This window comes from Coffea arabica, chromosome 3e, assembly GCF_036785885.1.
Source record: "Coffea arabica cultivar ET-39 chromosome 3e, Coffea Arabica ET-39 HiFi, whole genome shotgun sequence".
NCBI lineage: Eukaryota > Viridiplantae > Streptophyta > Magnoliopsida > Gentianales > Rubiaceae > Coffea > Coffea arabica.
Genome location: NC_092315.1, coordinates 33,047,554 through 33,064,192, shown reverse-complemented (window position 1 = coordinate 33,064,192; position 16,639 = coordinate 33,047,554). Strand labels below are relative to the sequence as shown.

Genomic DNA, 16,639 nt, shown 5'->3' with positions numbered 1-16,639 from the left:
TTGGAAAACTTTCAAAAGGGAATGGATTGTCAATGAGCATTTCGTTACTCTGGTTGTCATGAAGTGTAAGAATGATACTTTGGCCATCGTTTCTACAATCCAAACACTATTTATCCCTTGCATCCTCATTTGAGCAAAAATTGGTGATTCTTTTCGAGTGCACATATGATCGCACCCCACATTGGGGAAGGAGATTGGGGAATTTTGAAAAAAGAGAAAAGCAAAAATGCTAGAATAAGGAGGGAACCGCAAATTGAGGAAATTTGATTCCACTTGGGTTCTAAGTTTGAAAAAAGAAAAGGAAGGGTTTTTGTCCATCGCCTATGTTTCACAAATATGGATAAGTAAGGGTCTTCCTCAGTCAATTAATTCAGATACACGCAAAAAATTTCGCATTAACGAAAGTTTCCTTTCAGAGTTGTTGTAAGGAATGGAATACAAGTCAGGCCATCTTCTTTTCCAATCAAACACTTTATCCCTAGTTATCCCTTTTGAGCCATCAGAATAAATTATTTCGTTTGGCAACCCCTGAGAATCGCAAACCCCACACTGGGGGCGAGTTTGAGTTGAAAAGAAAATTTCAAGAAGTGAAAAGTGAAAAGCAACAAAATCAAAAACAAAAGAAGAAAAGAGAACCTCAGTTCAAAATAAACTGGGGCAAATTTTGTGAAAGTTCAAAAGAATGGCAAAAGGCCGAAAAGTCAAAAGGAAAAAGGAAATGAAAGTGAAAAGCCTCAATTGAGCAAAAACTGAGGCAAATTCTGATTTTACCCTAAAATAGGGTTGGCGCAACAATGCGATCTCAGATTCTTCAAACCAGTTTTGAAATCCGTTTTCAGGCCTTAACTTTTCTAAGCACCCCACCTGACCCCATTACAAAGCCGAAAGTCCTGACTCCTGTTCTTTGCAATGGCCCTGTCAAGAAAATTTCTGATGCCGGAAAATTCTAGCTGTATTTCTGAATTGCTTGAGTATGAGGTTGACGCTACTCACCATGTGAAAACCCATCAGCTCGAGGGAAAGGGAAAAGAGGCAAAAAGCAAAGAAAGGAAAGTAAATGCAAGAAAATGCAGAAAATTCGACGCTGAAGTCTCCGGTGAGTGATGAGAAAAATGCAAACAAAGTCTGAGATCTTTTGATTTCAAAATAGGGGCAATTTTGAAAAAATGCGATCTATGGTGCAATATCCTTGAAAGTCTTAAACTATCGTTTTCAAGCCAAATTACAAGCTAAGAAAGTCCATCGTTGACTTATTCCTTCATGACAATCCAAAGTGAGGATCATGCTCATAAGAAATTCATCAAATCATTTGTGATCATAAGGGCATAACCCGTTTCCACATGTTTAGCTATCACTTCTGTCCATACGTTACAAGCCTAGAAAGCTTGTATGTTGACTAAGTTTTCTTGAAAATAAGGGTAACAAACTCTTTGCTTTCACTAAGATGTGACATTGAATGGATTACATACAACTGGGGCACAAAAATAAGACAGATTCTTATCTCCCATTTCCTTAGCCATTTCAAAAAAATAAAGTCACTTGATTGGTCCTGAAAAGATGAGTCAACCAGAAGTGGTGACCCGTTACCCTAAGCACCAATGCTAAAAGTAAGGAAGAAGTCTTCTTAAATTTGGTGTTATTTCGAGGAATTCATCATGAAATTTCTGCATGAGTTCAAACTTGACGCTTAAAGTTTCTTCACATTGTTGTATATGTGCACTCTTTTCTAAATTTTAGAAAGTGCGGTTTTTCTTTGTTCAAGTAAATGGGAAATCATCTAAACCAATTTTTGCAATCAAATGGGCCCAAACTGGGGCAAAATTTTTATTTGCAAAATTTCGCAAAATAGGCCCACACAGGGGCAAATATTTTTGTAAGTCCAATTGAGGATTTCGTCCAAGAATCAAAATAATGCATTTTTTTCAAATCAGTCACGCTCATTTGAGTGCACGTAAGCCCTGTGCAGGTATTCACAGTTGAAGTCGACGAAAAGCATCTGGCGATGTGGAAGGCCGATGCCGAAGAAAGAGGAGAAAGAAGGGAGAAGGGCCCTACACTGGGGCAAATTATTTGTGAAAAAGATTCTCTCGAAAAATCAGAAAAATTCAAAAATCAAAAAATCAAGTTCAAAATTTTGTTTCTTGGAAAATCAAATTTAATCTTTTGTATTTTGACGAATCAAATTCAATTTCTTCACCAATTGGATGGCAGGATTGGGTCTTATCCCACTGAACATTCTAAAAACCAAGTTGGGCCTGGATTTCGTGCCGCCAACATTCTAAAAATCAAGTTGGGCCTGGATTTCGTGCCGCCAACATTCTAAAAATTCTGTTGGGCCTGGATTTTGTGCCGCCAACGTTCCAAACATCAAGTTGGGCCTGGATTTCGTGCCGCCAACCTCACAAACATCAAGTTGGGCCTGAGTTTCGTGCCGCCAACAGTTCAAATGTCACGTTGGGCCTGAGTTTCGTGCCGCCAACAGTTCAAATGTCAAGTTGGGCCTGAGTTTCGTGCCGCCAACAGTTCAAATGTCACGTTGGGCCTGAGTTTCGTGCCGCCAACAGTTCAAATGTCACGTTGGGCCTGGACTAGGTGCCGCCAACATCACAAATGTCACGTTGGGCTTGGTTTTCGTGCCACCAACTTCACATCACCACGTTGGGCTTGGATTTAGTGCCACCAACATCACAAAAATCGAGTTGGGCCTGGATTTCGTGCCGCCAACATTCCAAACATCAAGTTGGGCCTGGATTTCGTGCCGCCAACATTCCAAACATCAAGTTGGGCCTGGTTTTTGTGCCGCCGACATTTCAAACATCAAGTTGGGCCTGGATTTCGTGCCGCCAACATTCCAAAAATTCTGTTGGGCCTGGATTTCGTGCCGCCAACTTCACAACATCCCGTTCTGTTCGGGTCTATCCCAATTTTAAATTTCTGTTCGGGTCTATCCCGTGGGTCTATCCCAATTTTAAATATTCTGTTCGAGTCTATCCCGTGGATCTATCCCAATTTTAAATTTCTGTTCGGGTCAGTCCCGATTTTAAATTTTCTGTTTGGGTCAATCCCATGTTAAATTTTGTCAAAGGGGTCAGTCCCCATTTCTAAAGCGTCCATCGTTCGAGACGCTCACTGCCGAATAACACAGGTAAGTATTTGGTGTCTATTTCTTTGTCTCAAGTTTTTCCAAAACTCAGACAAAGAGGGGCAAACTGTAGACACCAAATTTGTATTTTTAATTTAATTTCTATCATTTATTTTTTATTTATTTAATTGAGTTAGATTCTTCATTTTCATTTTTGTAAGATGTTAAAAGTAGCTTTAATTCTCTTAAAATTTGGTTTGAAAATTGTTAATTTATTTTTAATTGATTTTTGAAGAAAAATGAAAATGAAAAAGGAAGAAAATGTGTGGATAGGTGGAAGTGTGCATGTTGGACAAGTGTATAAAATAATCATTAGACAAGTGTCTAAGGAATTATAGGACAATTGTATAGAGGGGTAGGTGTCTTGGACACTTGTTGAGCTTAGGGAATTTTTGAAACAAAAAGGAAAAGAAAAACAGGGGAGAGGAGCTATCGGGCATGGAGGCAAGAAAAACAGAAAAAAACAAGGAAAAAACAGAGTGAAAGGGGAAAGGGGGCTCTCGGCAGGCAAAAAAAAGGAGAGAAACAGGCTTCAGGGGAAAAGGCAGAAAAAGAAAAGAACAGAGGGGGGGAAGCTACGGCTGAAACTAAGGAAAAACAGAGCAATGGAAAAGAAAGCAGAAAGCTACGGCTAAAAACGAAAAACACAGAGGGCTTAGCCTGGAGAAAGAGGGCAAGGCAATAGGGAGCAGCGGACGGATTGAAGAATGAAAAAAGAACAAAAAAGAAGGAAACAAAGGGGGGGGCCGCGGCAAGAAAACACAGAACCAGAGAGTGGCGGCGGAATTTCTGGGCGAAAGCAAAAGGGCGGCGGACGGAGCAAAAAGGGAAAGAACTGAGAACTGGGCTAAGTGGCGAGGAGCCGCCACCCCACCTCGTCGGAGTCCACCGCCATCGGCAAATTTTCGCCAAGAAAATATATGCGGTAAGAGATCCTTTTTCTTTGAAATTCATTTCCCTGTTCAAGTTCATTTCTTGAATTCCTTTGTGGATTGTCCACAATTTTGACCGAGCATGCTTTATGGATTGGTTGGGATATTCTGTTTTGTTTTCTGACAAATTTCTGGGTTAGTTATGCCTCAATTTGAGCAAAAATCTGATAGGATTTTAATGCCTATTTGTTGTTTGCTAAAATGCCTAAACCAAAATCTTGAACCAAAGTGAAGAGATTTTCAGCGTTTATATGTATACATACGGAGGAGACTCTAGCCAGTGGGTGTTTGTTAGTTGGGTCGATGAACATTTTATCATGTTGATTTTCATTCCTCCAAATGCATGGGGCGGAAATTCGTTTGTTTTTATGTTGCTCATTTGCTGTCTTCTATAGTCTCCCGATAGTTTGGATTCTCGCCCTCACTTCCCTCTCCCTATGAGCAAATTACCATTGAGTTTTATAAAGCTAAAACCTGGTCAAAAGTAGGAGGAAGCTTCCGTGCTTGTTGCAGCAATTTGCCAGAATTTACATGATCTGTTTTTCTGAATTTTCTTATTTAAACAAGGTTAAAAGAATGAAAAGAATTTTGGTGCTCGTTTTTTCACTTTGGTTCAAGTTCAGATGGTTCAGTCATGAGTTGCGTTTGAACAAAAGATTTGGCATTCAGAAACCCAGGAACCGCGGATTGCATTCGAAGGTTGCATGAAATTCTTCATAAAATTACAGTTTAACCCCCAGGTTTCCCCTTGATCCACTATGGCCCAAACAATTGACAAATCCATCAAATTGGCCCCTTTAACTTCTTTAATTGTTTCCATTGGGTCCTTATTTTGTTGTGATTGAACCTCTCAAGTTTCCCTCTTATTCTGACATAGCCCAAAGAATCGAAAAGTTGAATTCATTTCACTCTTTTAGATTGTAATCATCTTTTAATGTTTAAATAGTCCTTTGGATACATTAATTCTTAATGTTAGATTATAATTGTGGGTTAATAATTTTGTGGATTTGTTTATCTTGTTGAGTTTAGTGAAATAAGTGTTTTGGATTAAGGGGTTATTTTGTTTGGGCTCAAGGAAGTGGATTTGGTTTATTTTGTTGGGTTTCTGACTTGGGTTTAGGAAGATAGAGCCCAACACCTTTGGTTGGGTTTTAGAATTGGGTTTGTGATTAATTTAATTGGATCGTTCTTGGGATCAGAATATTAGACTAGCCCATTTGTTTTGCTTGGATTTCTGTTGGGCTAGGGAGGTTTTGGCCCAAATAAATAAATAAGATGGCCCATTTCCATTTGTTTTGGACTTCCGTGGGCTGGTAAGGGTTTTTGGCCCAAGAAATGAACAGAATAGCCCAGTAGCTTGATCCATTAAGAAATCAGAGAATGAATTTGCAAATCAGTCCTCGGACTTTTCCTTAACTGTACTGTGGCCCTGGATGTCTTCAATTGCTTTCAATTCGGTCCTTACTTTAATTGCAAATGAGTCCCTGAACTTTATTTTTCTTTAATTTTGACCCCAAGACTTTATTAATTTTTGCAATCAAGTCCTTTCTTCTTTTGACTTCTTAAATGTGGTTTGTTGACATGATTTAATTGATTCAAATTCATGTTTATGTTTTATCCTTTGTGATTATTTGTCAAATAAATTGGTACCTTGACCTTTTTATTGTTTTGAAGCTAATATCTCATTTACTCGATTTCCATTGCAAGGGAGGTAACTTCTATATTCTTGAGTTTATTTTTCCTACGTGCTTCTACGTGTTATGTGAATATGCATGTCTACTTTGCTTTCTTTGCCTTTCTTTAATTCCTTTCATTTTCTTCATTTACTTTTGCTTTTTATTTAAGTTATTCATTATGGGGTATGTGTACACCTCTTGGCTTGTAATAGTTAGGGATTTAATTATTTTATTCTTTTCCCCCTTTTAGATTGTAGTAGGGTTTCCCTAATGTAATAGATAGGGCTTGGAGGAGCATTCAATGGAGACCTGTCGAAGTCATGTGCCTAGCTAGCAAATGTAATAGTTAGGGTTTTAATTAGCTTATGTGGCTTGCATGCTTAGTTGCTATGTGTTAATTGCTTTATTAGGCTCTTGCATCTAGTCGAGCATGCTAAATGCTATGTGCTATGTGTTTACGAGTATTTTGGCATGTCTACCTGCTTTCATAGCCATGAATGAATGGAATGGATGAATGTACGTTTCCGCTAGTCCAACGCTAGTCGGAATTCATAGAATGGGCTAGTCCAACGCTAGACCCTTAGGGATTTCCCCTCATTTAGCATGTCATTTTGCTTGTTCACCACATATCATGCATTTTTCTTAGTTTTATCACTTGGCATGCTCCTTGAACCCCCTTTCCCTTCATTTTAGGATTTTTGCATATCATGATAGTTGTAGGGTCCATTTGCTTGAGGGTCCCCTTCCGATAAGGGAAACGAGCGAGTGTGGCTACTCGATAGCCTTAGCACGCTAGTTTTGCCTTCTAATCAAAGGGAAAATCAAGTCACGATTTAGGTCTCCCCGTCCCAATATGCATGAATTCCCTAGGCTCATGCATTCTCAATCCACTCTATCATTACACTTTCACTTTTGTCTCATTTGCACACATGCACCTTTTATCACCCTCACTTGCACACGAACACTTTTTTGTCTCCACTTGCACACGAACCCTTTTTATCTTCACTCGCACACGAGTACTTTCATCTACATTTGCACGCCTTCACTCTTATCTTATTACTTTTATCATTTTTCTCATTTCATACAAACTCACACTTTCACATGGCATGCATTCCACTCATTTTTCACGTCATTTAGGTTTAGGTGTGACCTCTCCAAGAGGATCATTATTGGGCTTCACAATTAATGTGATTGGCACCACTCAACCTTTGAAGAGAAATTTCCCCCAATTCCCCTAGGTCTAGGTTTTTGCATTCATATAGACATATCCAATATGCGATACATACCTTGGGTAGAAAAATTAGGAAAAATTGGTTTGAGTCGCGCAACTAGCCTTGGCTAGGTCAAAGGGGTGCCTTGGATTCTATCCTTGCCTTCCCCTTTGTCAAACGTGACCCCCGAACCTTTTTCTTTGGCTTACGTGGACTAGGAGTCGTTTTAAAAAGGGTTTTGCTACTTTGTCTTTTAAAAACACTTTTTGGGTGACTTGGTACACCCCAAATCTATACCAAGTGGCGACTCCGTTTTCATATTTAAAAAACCCTTTTTAAAATTTCATTTGGCCAAATCGTCGCTTTCCAAAGTCCCATGGCCTTTTTACTTTTCATTTTGCACACGTTCACACCACACTTCACACATCACATCACTCACATCCACATTCACACTTTCATTCGAAAAGTGGGGCGCGACAGTTGGCGACTCCACTGGGGAACTCCTAAGTGGGTCCAAGCATTTGACTTAGCCATTCGTTTCCTTTTTCTACCCTTTTTATGCATTGCATTTGGATATTAGGGTTGCATTTTCCATTTTTAGGGCCTTTTGCCTCGCGCGCGTATCCAACTACTCCCTCGCTCACGAATGTGTGATTGGTTGATTGGATGTATGTTTACTTGTTTATCTCGCGCTTGCATTGCATTTGGGGGGGGTGTGTGTCACCTTTAGAGCCCCGCGTGGTTCTCAACCCCTTCCCTCAAAATAGGGGAACACTTCATACGTGCACGTTTACTTGCTTTTATCCCATTTTATTTTATTTTTCGTGGGCGCCATCCCACACCGCCTTGTAGGACTAGAACCGATTGCCTTGGGTAGGCGGCTGGTGTGCTCTGCGCCCATAGCGCTACCTAAGGGATCACTCGAGCCACCGACCGAAGGCCCTGGGAGTGATGACCCTTCGCCTTTAGGTCTGAAGGCTTGGGAGCCGAAGCTTCATCGAGTCTAGGCATTAGTGAACCCCAGCCTCATGCATCCATATTAAAATGACCTAAGGTAGAGTCGGCCTCACCCTATTTTAAGCACATTAGGCACGAGGGAAGGGGTTCCACCCCTTTTACTTGCTTTATTGTATTTCTTTTCTTAATTGCTCCCAATGTGTTATGTGTACTATCAATTGCACTAACCATTCTTTTGTTTTCTTGGCCTGCATTCATGTGCCTTAGCAATAAGAGGCCTTTTGGCACTCTTTTAGTGACTTACCCACTAGATGACTCACATGTTTAAATTCCAGTTATTGCATTGGTTTTTCAATAAATACATGTCATTTTAGACCTTTTCCCCCGATGCATTATTCATGTCCTTTAGACCATATTTGTCACATATTTACATCGCTTTAATAAATGGCATCATGCATAAACCCTAGAAAGGGAATGCCATTTAGGGGATCCCGTGTTAGGAATAAACCACCCCATGTCTCGGATATATAATCCAAATGAGACTTGCACGTTTACCTTTCTCGTACCATCCGAAGGGGTAGTGCACAAGGTAAGGTAGGATCCGATCATTTTCATGGAGTGATCTTTGGAATATGAGCATCTAATAATCACTTTTTGGCCATTTTTTTTAAAATTGGTAAAAATCCTTTGCGTGAAGGACATTAATTTGAAGAAATTCACAAGTGATTCCTCCTATTGGGACGATAAATAAATTGAGGCCAAAATTTGATTTCTAGAAGGTCATAGACTAATGCACCTCAATAATTTTGAAGTAACCAATGGCCGGACAATTCAACCAATTCATTTTGCCAATTCACTCAATAAATAGTCAATTCATTTGACCGATTTACCCTTTTTAGGGTCACCTGGTCGATTTTTCAATAAATCGTCAATTCATTTGACCAATTTACCCTTTTTAGGGTCACCTGGTCAATTTACCCTTTTTAGGGTCATTCGGTCGATTTTTGCATAAATCATCAATCTCTTTTTCATTCATCTGGCCAATTCACCCATTTTTAGGGCAATCGAATCGATTTTGAATAAATCAAGTTTCATTCATTTGACCAATCTACCCTTTTAGGGTGATTCGATCAATTTTTGAATAAATCAAATTTCATTTAATTCATTTGACCAGTTTACCTATTTTTAGGGCAATTTGGTCATTTTTAAATAAATCATCAATTTTATCCAATCCATTTGACCCGTTTTTTCCCTTTTTAGGGTTTAAGTCTAAGGGTCACCGAATAAATTAATTGAGACATTGCAATCTCTTTTACACATTATTTCATGCATCGATCAAAGTAGCAATCCATTCGGACTTTTCCCTCATTTTAGGACAAATGTCTCTTTCCATTCCAATGGGCCAAATTTTTCAAATTATTTTTCACTCCATAAGCTGATTGGATCCATCAGGTATTGTATAGTGCCTGCTCTGGAGGATTGCATTTTCATGCTAGGCCTACCCTTGGCATAAAAAGGGTTCCCCCATAGGGCATGCATACCGATTTTATAGTCTTGATTACTAACTCTGGATATTTTTCTTTTGTTTTCCCCCTCCCCTGCATTCATAAAATATTTCAATAAGGTGGAAATATTTCTTCTATACCTGATAATAATTTTGATCTAATAAAAGTGTCAAAACTGCAAGTGTTATTTGATTCTTGGGCAGATCCTACAACGAAAACATAAATGATTTATCTGGAAGCTCTACGCTAAAGCCTCTGAGAGATGTTGTAATTGAAAATTACTCTTATTACAAATTGAATTTTGAACGTTGCTATGTGAATGCAAGACATAGGGACCTAAGAGATATCAGATCGAGATGAGATATCCCTTCAAAGTCTAGTTGGTGATGTCAAATGAATTGTGTATAAGAAATCGTACAGTTAAGTACAATAGAATTTAAAATTTTTTATTCCTTAATGTAGATCATCTTTAATTAATTTCCATCTAATCTCAACCTAGTTTAAAAAGACTAACTCAAATTTTGTCGAGAAAATCTTCTTAAATGATGGAGATTGGTTGCATGTAAAGTTCTTAGCAATCCACTTGAAGCTGCAAAAGCATACAGCCTCTAACAATGATTCAGACAAAATTCCTTAACTTCAATCTCCAAGGTAAAAATTGCCTAGCTAGAAAAGTGTTAACTTATAATTAAAACTATTACAGACAAATTGTTCTTTGGTGAAAGATGAAAAATTGTATCTTTTTAGCTAGGCAAAATCGAATTAAAGATAGGAGAGAGAAATTCAAATACTCTTGTAAGCACAAATTTCGTTGCTTAAAATAAAAGACAAGAAAACTTGCACAAATATCAAATTTATTAAATCAAATAATAAGTGGGTTACAATCTCTGAAAATTCTTGAACCAAAGAAATTAATCCCCTGATTCTTCTCTTTAAATGACTTCAATCGAAGGGCCAAAAAGTCTTATTCTTCGATCAAAGAGTGTTTTCTACAATTTCGGTGTAGAAAACGAATGATTTGATGATGGCGTCAAATACTTCAAACTTTAAGTCTTCAACACTGATAGCAGGAGGATTTGTTTGGCTTGATTTGGACTTGGATTTGAGAGAGAAAGCTCTTGAGAGAATTTGATAGCGTTTCTCCAAAATTTCTTTATTTAAATCTCCCTTTATCTTGAGGGAAGACCTCTATTTATAGCCAAAATATGTAAGCTAAGTTTTCAAAAAAACCCTCAGAACCTTCTTGTAGTTTAGGTAACTTGTAACTCAAGAAACCCATTTAATTTGAGTTTAAATACTGGGGCAATCCAAATAGTTCATTGTGAATTAATAATTAATTCACTTCAATTTAAATGGACATTACAAATTTAATTTGATTTAATAGCACATATAATATTGGCCCAATTTGTCAGTCAAAAACATAATGGACTTCTATAATTTAATTTAATTTAATTAAAATAAATTCAATTTATATAAATCTTGACTAAATAAAATTTATTTGTCTATAAATGCCCCCACTTGAAGACTTGGTGAGACATTGCTTGACAATTGCCAAAGACAAGGCTTGAAGTATTAACCTTGATCATGATTTTGTAGAATACTTGGTCCATTAGAAAAAAAAAAAACCAAACTTTGTAGTCTAGGCTTGTAATGCAGTTGAACACTCGAACCAAATTGATTCATGTACAGAATCATGTTGCCCATGGCTTCATTTTTTCAATTAATTCCTTAAGAAGTCGTGAGACCATTTTCCTCTTGATTGGCAATTGATTCCAAGAGAATCAGAAAAACACCACTTTCAATCATTTCCATTTTCCATGATGTGGCAAACCAGTAGTTGTCTAAACCGAGTCTTGCGAGGAAAAAAAAAGTAATTGCTAAAATCAACGCCTAGGAAATTACCTTTGCCACACAATCAATGTTCATTAATATGGGAATTGCCAAAACCAATTAGGCAACATAAGTTCACAAGTTCCAATAGCTTTCCAACTCCAATATAAATCCTTTGAAGTCAATATGTAACTTCTAAATTAGCTACTGGACCCATATTTCCAAGTCGTTTGACTTCTAAAATAGCCAAAACTTGCCCGATCAAAAATCTGCATAGAACCTTGGTTTTCAAAATTATCAACTTGCTTTAAATCAAGCCCACAGTGATCACAAAATATAGAAGCCTTCAAGATCAAATCACCAAGCTATAAATATTCTTGACTTCCACATAGCTCCAAATAGCTCGAATTGCAAGCATCAAGACGTTAGCCTTCACCACGAGCAAGCCTCGCATTACTTAGGTATCACCCACCTTCATTCTAGCTTAAACATTGAGTCTTTATAACTCACTTTGCCGAATCAAAATTCACCGAATTGAGCCATGAACCAAGCTGAAAATTTGTTGTCTCAAATTGAACGAACAAACAATTTGTTGTCTCAAATTGAATCAAAACTAGTTTGTTATGCATAAAAATTTTATGCATAAAAATTTTATGCATGAAAGTTTGAGCCATGAACAAATTTTATGCATGAAAGTTTGAGTCTTTCTAGCATAAAAATTTGTTGTCTCAAATTGAACGAACAAACTTTCATGAAATAAACAGTGATTGTTATGCTTGTGGGATTGAAATTTTCAAATTTGGGTTTTATTGGTGTCCCCAAATTGTTGAAATCTGCATGCTCTTTTGAAACTTAATGAGCATAGATTAATAATTGAATTCAGTGCCAAGACACTTTAAGCTTTGATTGCTCTCTTGCATGCAAAGTGTACACGTTTTCTTTCCATTGTTGCATACCATAGCATTCTCGATTCACGCAAATTCCATACTATTTATTTAAATTGCAATTGAAGTTATTTGCATGCCACATGCGATGTCTTTTTCTTGAATGTCCTTTCTTGCGAAGCAAGGCAAAATTTGGTTGTTGATGGATTTTTTTAAGTTACACCTTGTGTTGGCATCTATTATTCAAGGCAAATTGATACCCTCTCCTCTCTTATATATATATTTTAGTTTGCAAACAAAACTACATCTTCGCTTCAATCGTGGCCGTGATTCTACAATTGAGAATTTCATCACTTGGAGTACTTAGGTAATTTACCTACTACATGGCTTTTACTTCTTGTTGATGCTGATTTCTCCCTCCTCTATTTTTTTTTTTTTTGCGTAATGTGGAAGGAAGATCCATCGCCACATCATTTATGATGGACATTAATTTGAAGAAAGTGCAACTACAAACTCCTATGAAAGTCATATCGTGGCTTAAGGAGTACAATGAAAAAGATATGACCAAAATTTGAAAAAGGTGCAACTGCCAATTTCCATGAGAGCCATATTATGGCTTGAGAAGTACAATGAAGAAGGTGCGACCAAAATTTGAAGAAGGTGCAACCGTAAACTCCCATAAGAGTCATATTATGGTTCGAAGAGTACATGAAGGAGGTGCGATCAAAATTTGAAAAAAGTGCAGCCGCAAACTCTCACAAGAGCCATGTTATGGCTTGAGGAGTACATGAAGGAGGTGCCACCAAAAATTGAAAAAGGTGCAACCGCAAACTTCCACGAGAGCCATATTATAGTTTGAGGAGTACATGAAGGAGACGCAACTGCCCATTTCAATGAGAGCTTACCAAAGCTCGAGAAATCCTTTTATTTAACTTATGTTGACGATTTAATACTCCTCTCACTGTTTTCGATCATGCCATTGTAACCAAATCTTCTTTGGTTTTTCTTCCTTTTATTGCAAGTTGGTCCTAACGAAATGGCAATATTCAAGGAAGTTACAACTTCAAACGAAAAGTACCTCCTTATCACCAACAGTCATGATGACCCTACTGACAAAGGAACGAAATTATTGATGCATCCTCTTATACAAGGAACTTACTTTAGTGAGTGGCCTTCTCACAAGTATCCTAACTTAAAGGATTGGTCACTGGAATTTTCTTAAGATGATGGCATGAGAGTTCACTCTTTGAAGTCTCTTATTCATAACAAGGAGTCAATGACAACTCCCTTTCAAACTTTTGGCAGGTGAATTATAGATGGAGACACACACTGGGGTGCTTCCTTGAGACTTAGTGGTAAATTTGGTTATATCAAAAATTATTGAAAGTGGTTGGAAGATATTCTTAGAAGGAGCAAACAAGTGTTTCGTGAAAATCACTTGTTTGATGCCTTATATGTTTCACTTTTTACATACGACGGGAATCCTCATGTACTTAGGGCATTTTGTGAGGTATGGTGTCTAGACACTAATATCTTGCATATATCTGTTGGAGAATTTTCTTTTCCTTTGGGATCTATGCAAATTAGGAGGACTTCCAATTATCAGAGGCATTTATGAAGAGGTGATTCCATGTCTAGAAGAGCTAACTGGAGCTATCGAAAAGAAATTAAGGCATATTCCACAAAGTTGTAAGTATTTGTTCGCGGCTTCCATCATCTTCAACATGAAGAAACCAACATACATGGAATTTCAGCTACCCAATAGATTAACTTTTGGTTTAAAGGCAAAACAAGGTATTCAAAACCAAAGCAGAGACGAATAAAGAGGGCATCTCGTACTCAAACGATCCAAAACCTGGATAGAGAGATTGGACAACCACACGAATTTTTAAGTCAAGACAACGGCGTATTTAATGCCATCGAAGTCAAATCTCACTTGCGAGAAGAGACTTATCTCACAGTATTTATATCTTATTGACTCTGCACTTTTGCTTTACCATATGAGGACCTCCATTATATTAGGCCATCTACTTTCAAAATGGCTAGTATGATGGCCACTGAACGTAAGACTTGCCTTGCGGTTCTTGTCTTGTTGAGAATCTACCGCGGACTCAATAAGATCTCAAATTCGTCTACCCCAAGATATGCTCGTGTATCTTTTCCATTGCACTACGTGTATGCTTGGCTAGTGAGTTATTTTTCCACCCATTATTCGACTCCGAATAACATATCTGGACTAATAATGATCAATTATTCTACAGAGGGTGGCGCACGATATTTTGATGAAAATAATGTTCGCGACCTCATTCATCAGGGAGACAAAGTAACTTGGGGATCAACTTCTCTTGTGAAGAATCAAAATGAACTTTTTGTTGATAACGACAAGTCAGCGAACCCAGAACTGAGTTATTTCGTAAGTACCTGTTCGAATTACTTAGTCTTGCATGTTGAAGAGGATTTTCTTGTTGAACTATATAGTCCAGACAGGTTTGCACGACAATTTGGATTTTATCAAGACACCCCACAGGAACTCGGAGCAGATGTCCGTTCTACAAATTATAATTTAAATTGAATACTTTAGCGCACTGCTATTTGCAATAAGACAGAGTCAAAGGTGCTTTTTTCTAGTTATTTCTTGAATGCTAACAAGCATACATCTCCAGATTTTCAAACATGGATGTCCATGGTGCATGACGGCTATCTCCTCAAAGGACGTGATGCTTGTAAGGACCCAAAAATTATTTTCACTTTATTTTATTTCATTGAATACATTTGTTTAAGTGAGTTAATATTTTAATTTTTTTCCTCCTATAAGTTAGTGTATGCTAAATTCATAGCGCATTATAAAAGTGGGACCCATTAGTGAGCTGCTTAATAAATTTAATGGACAAAAACAGGTATTTTACTAGAGGAGTTATGTGATTAGAAGTGTTAAAAGTGGGTTAGAGGAAAACAATATAGACTAGCCATTGGAGACAGAGGAAAGACAAGAAGATAGGTTTAAACCCTAAGCCGACACTTGTCAGACATTATTCATCCTTTTACCAAGACTTTCTTGGTCTGTATCTTGAAAATTTTGGACAAAACTTATTTCATCTTCTTCTCCATTTGACCGAGCTTCTCACTCCCAAAAACAAGAAAGAAAAAAACTCAACTTTCTTCCTCCATTTCTTGCTTCAAATCTCCCCTAAATTTTGGTTGATTCTTGGAACCTTACTTGAGCTTGGAAAGAAGTCTTATTTGGAGGCAACTCTTGGAGAAAATTTGAACTTGTTGCTTGGTTGAAATTGCTAGGAGAGGTATTGGCTTGAAACCCTCTCTTTTTGTTCAAGTTTTTAATACATTTGTAACTTGAAAGATTGGACCTTTGATGGGTTGTTGATGGATTTCTTTAAAACCTTGATTTCGGTAGATGACTTGAGAAAAATTTCTGTTTTGAAAGCTTCTTGTTGGCCGAAACTTTTGAATGATGTTAGCCCTTATTTTTCAAAACTTTTGGAGGAAATCTTGTTCCACAAACTTTGTTAGACATTAAATTTTGATTGTGAGTTGGATTTGAACCAAAAAAATCATGAGCTTAAGTGGGAAGATTGAGTCAAGTGTTGCTGAAAATTTTTCTCACAGAAGACTCTAAACAGTCTTGGGAAATCTATTATATCTTGGTGTAGAAAAATCCGAATTGAGTCCCATTTGTTGTATTTGAAACTAGACTGATAACTCTTTTAACCATGGAAAATTCATGATTTGGTTCATTTTCTATAAATGCCCGCAAAATTTCCAAGTGGGCTGAAAATTCAAGACTGTTCTCTTGTTTTTGCACTCAGTTGAACAGTGAATTGAGGCTGAGATTTGAATAAGTTATGGGTTGAATTTTATGAAAGTGTCTTCTAGAGAGTTGTAGACTTTTGAATCCATTTTCTAACGGTATAAGATTTATGATTTTTGGACTTACGAAACTCGAGTTATGACTTTTCAAAAAGCATTTCAAAAACTAGGATTTTTCTTATGAAATGACAAACAAAACTTGGAAGGGTCTTGGAAATATTTTCTGATTTTTAAACATAACTTTCTCGATTACTTGCACTTCATTTCATACTTGGATCATGGATTTATTATGTATATGAGTTTTCTTTTGATTTGAACAAGAAAACTTGACGTTTTGGATCAAGAAAAAGAGGTTGCAATCTTGAAAGTTATTAGTTTTTTCTTTTAAATGTGTTTTTAGTGGTAAACTCTCATGGTTCACTCAAGTACCAAATTTGATTTCAAAATTCATTTTAAAAGTGAAATGAGGAGTTTTTCTTGAACCTTGTTTGCTGAAAATTTTAGAAGGTTTTGGCCGAATCTTGGATTGGAATTTGTCTCGTTTCCTCTAGTTTTAAAGTAAAATTTTGTGCAACATAGCTTGCTAATCAATTGCCCTCAAATGTACTTTTAAAAGGAGCAACAAGTTTGAATTAAAAGTGGGTGAAAAATGGAGCGTTATGCCAAGAGTTTTGTGA

General features: G+C 37.2%; 1 long non-coding RNA gene across 1 annotated transcript; it reads left to right on the top strand.

Annotated features, from left to right (window-relative positions):
- The first annotated feature begins 3,527 nt into the window (after positions 1-3,527).
- LOC140038258 (uncharacterized) lies at positions 3,528-6,981 on the top strand. The gene is made up of 2 exons (XR_011842088.1): positions 3,528-4,067; positions 4,698-6,981. It is a non-coding gene; the product is annotated as an uncharacterized lncRNA (long non-coding RNA).
- Positions 6,982-16,639: the final 9,658 nt, after the last annotated feature.